The sequence below is a fragment of the Eleutherodactylus coqui genome, chromosome 11 (assembly GCF_035609145.1).
Source record: "Eleutherodactylus coqui strain aEleCoq1 chromosome 11, aEleCoq1.hap1, whole genome shotgun sequence".
In the NCBI taxonomy this organism is placed as follows: domain Eukaryota; kingdom Metazoa; phylum Chordata; class Amphibia; order Anura; family Eleutherodactylidae; genus Eleutherodactylus; species Eleutherodactylus coqui.
This window is the reverse complement of record NC_089847.1, coordinates 47976020-47987815: the sequence shown is the minus strand read 5'-3', so window position 1 is coordinate 47987815 and position 11796 is coordinate 47976020.

Below are 11796 nucleotides of genomic sequence, written 5' to 3'. Positions count from 1 at the left end.
TTGTTACTTACACTAAATGCCATCTTAAAGGGAGCCCCCTTTCCAAGACAGTCGCAGTAAGCTCACATAACTAATTCATAAAGAAGGTAAAGATCCAACACAATGTAACAACTATAGCCCAATATCTCTATTGAGTTTAGATATCAAGATACGGGTCATATTAGCCACGAGGATTTGTGAACTTATACCCGATCTAATAACAGAGGGACAAACGGGTTTAGTCAAGGGTAGAAAAAGGAAAGACAATGCGGCCATACTCCTTCATGCTATACAATGCACCCAAAAGACGAACACTTCTTTAATTTTCTATGTGAAGATTCTGAAAAAAAATGTTCGATAGGGTGGACTAGGCCTTCATGAAAGTAGTCCTTAAAAAGTTCAATTTCCCCCCGCAGATAATTGAAGGAATATTTTCATCATATACACAACCATATGCAAGACTGAGAGTTAATGAAACTTTATTCCCAACTTTTAATATCACAAATGGCACTGACCAGGGATGCCCACTATCTCCCAAACTTTTCGTACTCACGCTAGAGACTCTTTTGCAAGCAGTTGGACAAGTGTTCTCGTGTAAGTCCCTACACTCATATTACAAAGAAATCACAAAAAAAGGACATTAAAAAATCACTGCCAATAGCCATAATTACTAAAATACTGCTATATAGACACACAGGGGCAAGTATACACAGCACATCCAAACTTGCGTATTTTGGCCAAAATATTAACCAATACCACATACTTATTGGTATTTATTATTGCTACAGCAAGTAATCTGGCTTTAAATGCTGGGGAAGCGCAGGGTGTCAGTGCTAGTAGGGTTTACTTTTGAAGTACAGGGCAAATGGCTGGGCTGATTCTGATGTGGTGTTATTAATTGGTTGCAAGCCTCCATGGTGGCCTACACTTATCAGTGGGTCTGACAATCTGTGCATGCCTCATCTATGTGCATGTATAATACTAAACAGCCACTTCCCTCAAAATATGGTAGGTGTGCAAGTGGTTGTTCTTCCGCATTTGTACCTGTGCAATGCTCATCCATGTAGCAATTTGGCTGTCTGCTTGCTAAATGATGTGATATATATACCTGCCCTTGTGTATTTTTGTATCAATATATCAGAAATCTGCATTTTCAACCTAAATCCTGCCCCATTCTGACCACACCTCCTCTTCATCAAGCAGATACTGCATAGAATTAGCTCTACTATGTCACAGCTGGTACCTCGTAGAGCAGGTGTCCCCAACTCCAGTCCTCAGGGACCACCAACAGGTCTTGTTTTCAGGATATCCTATGATGAGTACACCTGTGGCAATGTCTGAGGCACTAACAATAATTACATCACCTGTGCATCACTGAGGAAATCCTGAAAATATGACCTGTTGGCGGTCCCTGAGGACTGGAGACGGGGAACCCTGTCCTAGAGTAATACAAAATCTCACAGTGCAGTTAAGATTTCACCGAACTTGGACTTCACGCTGCAGAAATAAGGAATTTGAAGTCTAACCCTAAAATGCTCCCAAAAACCCATAGTTTTTCTATTGTTAAATGTTTTTTTTTTTTAAATTAAGCTAGTGTCACTTTTAAAGTTTTTCTCAGAATGTTTAGGTCTATTAGACATAAGAAATGAGTATGAAGGTGCAGCATTATGTTTTATCACTTAATCTCTACTTCATACTTGGTTAGGGCACCAAACTAACCTAGCTATCAACCCCATGGAAATAATGAGTAGTCACTGTGCATAAGAGCTCAGATAAGTGAAAAATTGGAAATGATCTGAGATTTACAGTGCCCAGATTCAAGATGTACATGGATTAGGAATAGAGATGAGCGAGTATACTCGTTTCGAGTATTTACTCGATCGAGCACCGCGATTTTCAAGTACTTCAGTACTCGGGTGAAAAGATTCAGGGGGCGGGGGGAGGCGTGGCGGCGCGGGGGGTAGCAGCAGGGAACCCCACTCACCCATGGCGCCCCCCGAATCTTTTCGCCCGAGTACAGAAGTACTTGAAAATCGCGGTGCTTGGGCAAAAAAGAGGCGTGGCCGAGTACGCTCGCTCATCTCTAATTAGGAATATATCAGCCATAGTCACTGCAGATTTGTTGCAGCAGAAAATCTGCCATGAATTTGCAGATAATAGGCAGATTTTGCTATGGAATTTGGTGCCAATTTTCCATGGATTTCACCCTTGCATTGCAGAATGTCTACAGCAAACCATTGACATGCTACATATTTAAAATCCACACTGTATATCAATTCCGCTACAGATTCCATGCAACATTTTTCCACATCACGTGGATGAGATTTTTTAAATCCCATACACATGGCTTGTACTGCAAATGCTGCGGAATTTCTGAAGCATCTGCACTCCATGTGAACACACTCTAAGGGCTCCTGCACACTTGCGTTTTTCTTGCGCGTTTTTTTCCCGCAATATCGCTACTTTTTTAACGCGATTGTTAATGGGACTTTCTAATGTTAAAAACGCATCACAAATTTGTGCTTTGCAATTTTTGTGTGATGCGTTTTTAACATTAGAAAGTCCCATTGACAATCACATAAAAGAAACTGTGATATCGCGTGAAAAAAACATGCAAGAAAAACGCAAGTGTGCAGGAGCCCTAAGGGGGGATTCACATGAGCGTGTTTAAGTGTGTACAATTGTGCGCACAAAAACACAGGCCTATTAGAACTATTGGTTCCTTATGGTGTGTTCACATGTCCGTGTTTTACAGGCGTACAAAACAGACGTACCTGCAGAACATAGGACATGCGTGCACCATAGGTCCCTGGTGTGCGTCAATATTCCCCTCAGCGGGAAGTCCCCTTGTCACTGAACACTGTGCTTGGCCATTCATTGAATTCAATGATGGGCCAGGTGCTGCCTGTGATTGGCTGAGTGCTGTGACCAATCACAGGTAGCACTCAGCTGTCATTCAATGAATCGCTGAGAGCTGCCTGTGATTAGCTGAACGCTCAGCAAAACAGATACAGCCCTTTCAGCAGGAGGGGATTTTAAATCCCCGTCTGCTGAAAGAGCTTTAGAGCAGTGCAGGGAGAAGATAGGCTTGACGCGCCTAAGCCCCGGCAGCTGAGGAGAGGTGAGTATATTTTTTTTCCTATTTTTAACACATTCTAGGGATGATTGCTGCTACTATGCAGGTCAGCTAATAAGGACCAATGGAGCAGAAAAGCCTGCTGATTACCACCACTGGACACACTAGGGCTGATTTACTAATACTGTCCAATAGATAAATAATGCAAACTTAGTTTATACAGTTTCAAAATGTGCCAGATTTATTAGAGTGGCTCTGCTGAATAATACTGCAAGGGGTGTATACCCAGGCACCATGTCACCACACTTTGACATGTTTTTTGTGTTATAACTTGTTGCCATAAATCTTTTTTGTATGTGCTGTATCTTAAAGTTGGGGAGGGTGTTGCAGCGGTTCTGGGATTGCTGCAATGCTGATAGTCTGGTGTAGATTTTGCAGGTGGTTCTCCATCTTTTGACCCTGGTGGGTGTGGTATTAGGTGAGACATGCTTAGCCGCACCTGAAGGTTATTGTCACGGCTATTTAGTCTGGCTGAGGCTTGACTGAATTGCAGTTGAATCTTCAGTCTAGCTCTGACTGTGGTTTCAGTCAGAGCTCAGTCATTTGCCTGTTGCATCGCAAAGCTAAGTTTGCGTTTCTTTTCTTTTGTGTTCCTTATGTTATTCTCCTGCCCCACGTAGGGTTAATTAAGGACCGAGGTACAAGGTCAGGTAAATGCTTGACAGGGCAAATTGCCTGCGTGTAGGCAGGTCCCTATCCCTGAGGTTATTTATTTCAAAAATGTATTTTATTAGAGACTTGTATAATACAGGCTGGAAATAAAGTATCAATCTCAATGTTGTTCATCCCTGCATTATAATCAGAAACACTATTCGAAAAAACATTTTAGCGGATGAATAAACCTATGTTCAGTAAAATGTTTCCTAAAGATGTCTCTATAATTTCTTCATTCAATAGCCTCAAATTATGGGACATTAGGGCGGAGCCTGGACGCTGAGCGAGATGGACGCTTAGGTGAAGCGCTCCGTCTCAGCGGCACCTCATCAGACCCTCCTTGACAGCAGCGAACAGCAAAGATGGGAAAAACCACAAGAGAAAGAAGCGCTGAACATCAGGGAACACCCCGACCAGCTAAACTTCAGCCGGACATGCAGCGTTTCTTCAAGGAGAGAAGCGCTCGGTCTCCACGGCCTCCCTCCAAGATGGCGCCGGCCGCGGGACCGGATTCCACCACATAGTAAGGGGGAGGAGGAGGGGGCATTCTCTGAGGGAGAGGATTGCGAAGCAATCTCAAAAGGCTTCATGAGAAACCTGATCTCACAAACCCTGCGCCCCATCAGCGCTGATCTAGCCGAAATAAAAGAGGACATTAGGCAGCTGGGCCACAGAGTAGAGGACCTGGAATCCTCCTCCAACGCAATCATTGTCCACTCGCACCAACTAGAGCAAGCACTCCAGGAACAACACTCTCACTTAAACAGAGCGTTACTCATGCAGGAGGACCTTGAAAATAGAAATAGGCGTAATAATATACGCATAAAAGGCCTGCCAGAGACTTTCTCAGGTGAATACCTCCAGAAGATCGCAAAAGAAATCTTCGAGTCCTTATTAGGGGCCGAGAGAGTGGCCACCATCCTGATAGAAAGAATACATCGAGCCCTCAGACCTCCACCGAGTGCATCAGAGCCACCCAGGGACATAATTTGTAAGCTCCTGACCTTCCCTGATGCGATCGCTTGGCTCTTTCCCTTTGGACTGTGATTCACGCTTAATGGGAAAAGATGCAACGTCCGCTCCTCAGATGATCTGTGTAGAGCCTGCCAGGCCCTTGAGATTGAACCGATCAATCTACCATGCTGGTAACCCCTACCGAACCCCCCTCAGTTCCTACAGCTGGAGACCCCGGCTGGGTGGCAACCAGCTAGCAGCGCAAAATCCCCTAGGAACAAAAAGAAAAAGGCGAGAGAAGCTCCCTCTTGAACTTTCACGAGATCATCCTTACAAATATTGATCTCTCCTTCCGAGCCGAGCCTGGTGTCTCGCCCCCACTCCGTGAGTGACCCACCAGGTGCACTTTTTGTTTTTTGTCTTTGTTTAAAGGTTCTCCTGAACTGCAGTTGAGCGGTCGGATCTTGGAAGATGGACTGTTGCGGACATCTAATGGCTCGGTACGGTACGAGACGAGGGGCCCACGACCCCCCCTCCCCCTTGCCCCACCTTTCCTTGTTTCCTTTCTACCCCACACTAGGAGGACTATTCCCCTGCATACGTCGGACGACGTTTCCCCCCTCCCTCTGAAACATAAGTTTCAACTGTTGTTCTTTGTTCTCTGCTTCTCGATGAATATTATGGTTAAGTCTACTACATCAAGTTAAATGTTCAATGATAACAGATGTATCCATGTCAATAATCCTACCAATGTACTGCTGTTCTAATGCTTTTTCCCCTCTAAGATGGGTCCTAGAGGGTGCCTAACAGACCAAGCTATAATAGGTCTTTTGTACCTTCCTAGAGTCACCGACTCCAAGGTGTATTACAGACCACTCTCTGCTGTGGAGAGAGGCCGAGGGACGCTCTGTCTCCCTCCTCTTCTCCAGAGCTTTAAACCCGCAGCGGTTTATCCGTCTGCCAGTTCGTTTATACTGACTCTTTTTGTCTATTCCTCTATTCCCCTATTTCCTCACCTTCCCGTTCCCCTCTACCCTTTTTGTGTCCTTTCCCCCCCACCCCACCCTCCTGCTGTTCAGCCATCGGGACGCCTCTCAGTGGTACAACCGCTTAAATATTAAAAACTCCTTCCCTTGGGCTCCACAAACAATAGCTCCTTTCGTGAGTATTTTCCGCCTTTACTAACTTTTTCCTTTCTCAATCGAACAGGAAATTATGGGAGACCTCCGCCTCACGTCTTTCAATGTCAGGGGCCTCAATTCACCCTCCAAGCGACACGTCTTCTCTCTCATCAAAAGGTATGGATCAAAAATCCTGTTTCTACAAGAAATTCACTTTAAAGGAGATAGATGCTTCAAACCTCCAGGGAATCAATTTCCACTCTCCATTCATAGCACCCACCCTACATCTGCTTCTAAAGGGGTTTCAATCCTCTTTCACAGGGATATCAAATTTCTAGTTGAAGACCAGTATAGAGACGGAGAGGGCAGAGTGCTATTTGTAAAAGGTTCCTTAAACAACGTTAAAATGACCCTAGCCAAACTCTATGCCCCCAACTCTGGCCAGATCCCGTGGCTACTGAGGCAGTTGGAGACTCTAAAGCAATTTGCAGTTGGCCAGCTGATTATTGCAGGGGATCTCAATGTCACCCTCAATCCTCTCTTAGATACATCCTTGGGCCGCTCACAAATTTCCCAAATAAAATTGAGGAAACTGAGCAAGATCTTACAAGACCTAGAAGTAGTGGACACCTGGCGCACAATGCATCCACACTCAAAAGACTTATCTTATTTCTCGCAAGTCCATTCCTCCTTCCAGAGGTTGGACTATGTCCTGGTGTCCTCTGCTCTACTAGCGACACTAACTAAGGCAGAGATAGATGCCATAACAATTTCTGATCATGCCCCAGTCCACACAACTCTACGTGAGACCCGCGTTCTGTCGTGGGAGTGGAGATGGAGACTCAACCCCTCAATACTAGACTCAATAGAGGAAAGAGAGCATATAACAAAATCACTGGAGGAATACTTCCTCATCAATAACAAAGGGGACACATCATTACCAATCATATGGGAGGCCCATAAGGCCATCGCTCCTGGTCTCCTGATAGCACTGGGCTCTCGTATAAAGAAGCACCTTCAAAAACTATATAGTCAAACCTATATAATCTAAAGGCGAACCATACGGCCTTGGAAAAAGAGAACGCTACTAAGGCAATCAATTCCTTCCTAAGCCAGATGAATATGCCTAAACTAAACGCTTCCGAGACTGCTTCCCTGGTCTCCCCGGTCACCCAATCTGAAATCCAAAAATTAATCTTCTCTTGCCCACCAAACAAGAGCCCAGGCCCAGATGGGCTCACTATATCGTATTACAAAACTTTTCAAACTACGCTGGAACCCAGACTCACGGATCTTTTTAACGATCTCTTGAAGGGGGCATCCTTGCCGAAGCAGTCATTAGAGGCCCATATCACTCTAATCCATAAAGACAAGAAGGACCCAGAAAATTGCGCCAGCTACCGCCCAATTTCCTTGATCAACCTCGACATGAAACTGTGGGCCAAATTACTGGCAGGGAGAATGGAGAGTTTCATGCCCTCGCTGATCAATGAAGAACAAGCAGGTTTCATCAAAGGTAGAGAGGGGAGAAACAATTGCTTAAGACTACTCCACGCCATTCGGTATGCTCAAGTTCAGAACATACCCCTAGCCCTAGTAAGCACTGACGCCGAAAAGGCTTTCAACAGGGTGGAGTGGAGGTATATGGAGAGAGTCCTATTTCATTATAATTTTCCTAAGGAATTTATATCAGCTATTTTCTCCCTATATATGAATCTTCATGTGCGATTAAAAATTAACGAGATTCTCTTCCCCCCCCCCTTTCGATATTAGAAATGGTACTCGCCAAGGATGCCCCCTTTCTCCAGCACTCTTTGTCTTGGCATTAGAACCCCTATTACAGAGGGTCAGACAGGACCCGGATATCTCGGCACTCCCCTGCGGGAATTCCCCCCTCTCTACGGCCGCTTTCGAGGATGATATAGTTTTTCTAATTACCAACCCTGAAAAGAGCCTTCCTAAGCTTACGGAGCAATTAAAAGAATTCGGTGTGATCTCGAACTTTAAGATTAATTTCTCAAAATCCACAGTACTGAACGTCTCCATCCCCGCGTCGAGGTCTGAGATGCTGAAACTGAACTCGCCTTTCTCGTGGTCAGACACAGCTATAGATTATCTTTGGGTCAAACTGACTAAAAGGACAACAGACCTGTTTAGTGCGAACTTTATTCCATTACTGGGGCATGTAAGAAATTTGCTTAGATCATATGATGTTCCCTTTGCCTCAGTGGTTTGGCAGAAAGAACATTATCAAATCCTATGTCTTGCCAGGTGTCCTCTACAAAATACAAATGCTTCCTATTTACCTACCAAAAAGCTTCTTTAAAACTCTACGAACGGCCTTTTCTGGTTTTGTATGGAGGCAGAAAAAACCGAGGCTGGCATGCAGCCTAATGGCAAGGAGAGGATCTGAGGGTGGCATTGGCCTACCCAATCTATTTGACTTCTACCAAGCATCTCAATTGAGCTATTGGTCTGAGCTGGCCAGCCCAGCCATAGACCAGCTACTCCGAGCCCTTGCAGAAGGCTGCGATGGGACCACTGTGTTAGAGGAGTTATGGCTACCCTCAAGAACCTGTCTCAGAGACCAAAACTTCAATCCACTACTCAAAGGCCCCTGCGCAACATGGAATGAGCTCAGACACATCCTAGCTCCTGAGCCCTCGCCTATTCTCCCCCTGCGCCTATTAGGCAATCTGTTAGGACATCCCCCTGATACATGTTCCACCGCGCTGTGGAAAAAATGTGAGACTCTCACTGTATCCAACCTCCAGACCCTAGCTCATCTGCCCTTAGACTCCATTATATCAACACACTTACCAAATAGGAATCTCTCCTTCCTCCACAAAGCTCAACTTATCGGAATGTTTAGGGAGTTTTTTAATACACACAGGCCATCTAGACCTCTCTCACCATTTGAGAAGACACTCTCCGAAAACAAACCCAGCTTAAGGAAAATATCCTTCCTCCGGAAAAACTTTATCACTCCACCCGCTCCATATAAACCAGCATTTCTCTTCTCTTGGGAGAAAGAGCTGGGCATTACTCTCACCTCAAGTGAGTCAAATTTAATTTTAAAAACTTCATTTGGGCTCTCACCTCATATTGGCACAAGAATCACATTACAAAGTCGTTGCTAGATGGTATAAAACACCGCAATGGCTGTTTGACCCCAAGCTGGCTCATACGAACGTATGCTGGAGGTGCAAAAATTACATAGGTTCATGCCTACACGTATGGTGGACATTCCCGGCTCTGACCCCCTTTTAGAGAGGAGTCGAGTCAATCCTACAAAAAATCTCGCCCCAGCTCACCCTCACGCCGGAAATAACTCTACTCTCGAAACCGTCTGATTCATTCCTTCCCCGGAAAAATAAACTTATCGCTCTACTACTAGATGCAGCAAAAGCCCTGATTCCCCGGCTTTGGCAGCAGACCCCTCCTCCTTCTATTAAGCAATGGAGAGAAAGGGTTGATCTATTATACAACCTTGAAGAACTCCACAGTTGGACAACAAACACTCATGGTAAATTCATCCTGACCTGGTTCCCGTGGAGGTCAGTGAGGCTCCTGGACGATTGGGACAGATGAGAGGCTCCCCTATAGCTTCAGAGGATCCCCCAGAGGTACCTATTTACCATGTGACGTCTCTTTGGCGGTTCTCCTTGCCACCCCTCCCCCCCCCCCCCCCCAAGTTTTGTGCCCCCCAATCTTATCTGGCCTATACTTGGCTCTGTTTTAGAATATGAAGGTTTTGTTCTGATTCGAGTACAGTAACTTAATGGCGGGCCTTCCCCGTCTTGACAGGGTGCTGTATAGAATGTTTCATCTATGCAGTGAATCCCTAAGATGTTTATTCGCTTTTATGTTATAAAGTACTTATTTTTTCTCAAATCCAGAATGAGGGTCTATATATGTAACCTGAGCTGGTTTGTAGCTCCATTTAAGCACCCACAGATGTTGAATTTTATGATGCCTGTACTGTAAAAAATCCTTAATAAAAATTGATTTAAAAAAAAAAATTATGGGACATTCAAATGAACTGCAATAGATTAATGGGAATATCTATTCCCTAACATAGCAAATGACATTTTCAATATCAATATGACCCCAGAGTTAGGGTAGGGGAAAGGAAAAGAAAGAGGTGTGAAATAAGAGATGATGAGTTCAGGAAAAGATAGAAGACAGAAGTGAGAGAAAGAGAGAAAAAAAGAGAATAAGCGTGCCTCCCGCCCGCACCACCGAACTGACCCACCCCCCTGAGGTTATTTAGATAGGGAAAGAGTTCCCATGTTTTCGTTTATTATTGTTTTGATGCCATTTGTGTGTTTATGTGCGAGATCTGCGTGGTAACGCTTCCAGCATGTCCTGGGTGGACGTGACAACGGGAAGTGGAAACAGACAATGCCATGCTCTCGGCAGTAGTGGGAGAACAGCAAGCTAGTATCCAATAACATGCTTCCTCTGCCCCTGCGGGGTGGGAAACAGAGTAGATTCTATTTGCACATGTACGAATAGGAGTCTTCAATGGTGTTAGAGGATCCTCCAGCAGAATAGTTCTGCTACCTTGATCCTGTGGCATCCTGTTTAGAGATGAGCGAGCGTACTCGCTAAGGGCAAATACTCGAGCGAGTATTGCCTTTTGCGAGTACCTTTTCTACAATGTAATGCTCCTTTGTTGGACAAATGAAAAAGGATCCAAGAGTGTCTAAAACACATAGTAAATGTTGTGCAAAACATGCACCAGAAAAGTGTTGAATTTCAATAGTAAATCTACCTTATCAGGTGGCTGTTCTAAAATGGAAACTGCAGTTACAAGCACCAGCCACTACACGGAGGTCAGCGTTATTGCGACGCTGACAACATGCGCCCGCTCAGCTGATCAGTCGAGCGATGGACCCCAGCCAATCAACTATTGATGATTTATCCTGATGATAGGTCATAAATAGTATTTTTCTGGAAAACCCCTTTAAAGGGGTTTCCAAGGTTGACAAATATTCCACAAATACCACAAACCTGTACATTTTACAATAAAAAATATTTTAAATATATTAGAGATTTTAGATCCATCTCAATCAAGAAGAGCCTCTTTTGATGTGGTGGAATAGGAGATTTGCAGCATGAACCTGTAGTAGACACATCTGCAGCAACTGTATGATGCTATTATATCAATTAGTGACAAGCAAGAACACTTTTACACCATTTTTCCCCACTGACATTTTTTTTAATGGATCTGTATTTCAGCCATAAAGACAGTGAAGGCTAAAGTATATCGGTCTGTATTGTAATAAATGGGGGAGTATATTTTAGTATTAGGATATTTCCTGCTCACCTCGAATGTCAACATAAAGTGTGTGTGGTTCTGTATGTTTCCAGCATTAATGACGTTGTTTCATTAATGGCAAGAAGGATTCAGTGCTTATACCCAACACACTGTAATGAATGTTTATTTAACTAATTGCAGTGGAAAATATAAAATACCTATCTATTTCCAAGGATGGGATAAAATGTTCACAATTCTGTACTTCGTGTTTGGAATGCTTGTGGTGCAGTGTGCCATGGAAAATTATTCTTACTCTAATAACTGATTAAACCAATTGCTAAATCAGTTTAAAGCATGACATAAAGGTCATGTAAAATAACAGCTCCCAGTGTGACTTGAACACTAGTAAGGATGTGTTGAGAGTTGTTATTTCACAAACTAAAGAGGTGCAGACATCATCTCACAGCAGACCTTACATATAACAGCAGGACAGCAGAGGCAGTCAAAATGAGAATAAATACTAACATTCAGTGATACCTTCTCTGGCTGAAGTTGCCGTCTTTCCTTTTCTTCTCCTTTTGGCCCAAACTGCCATGCAAACTACTTCCAGCTAAGACTCAACTTCACAGAATTTAATGCCCCTGATATAAATTGTAATGTCCACTGGACCCCTTTAAAGGAATAACAAT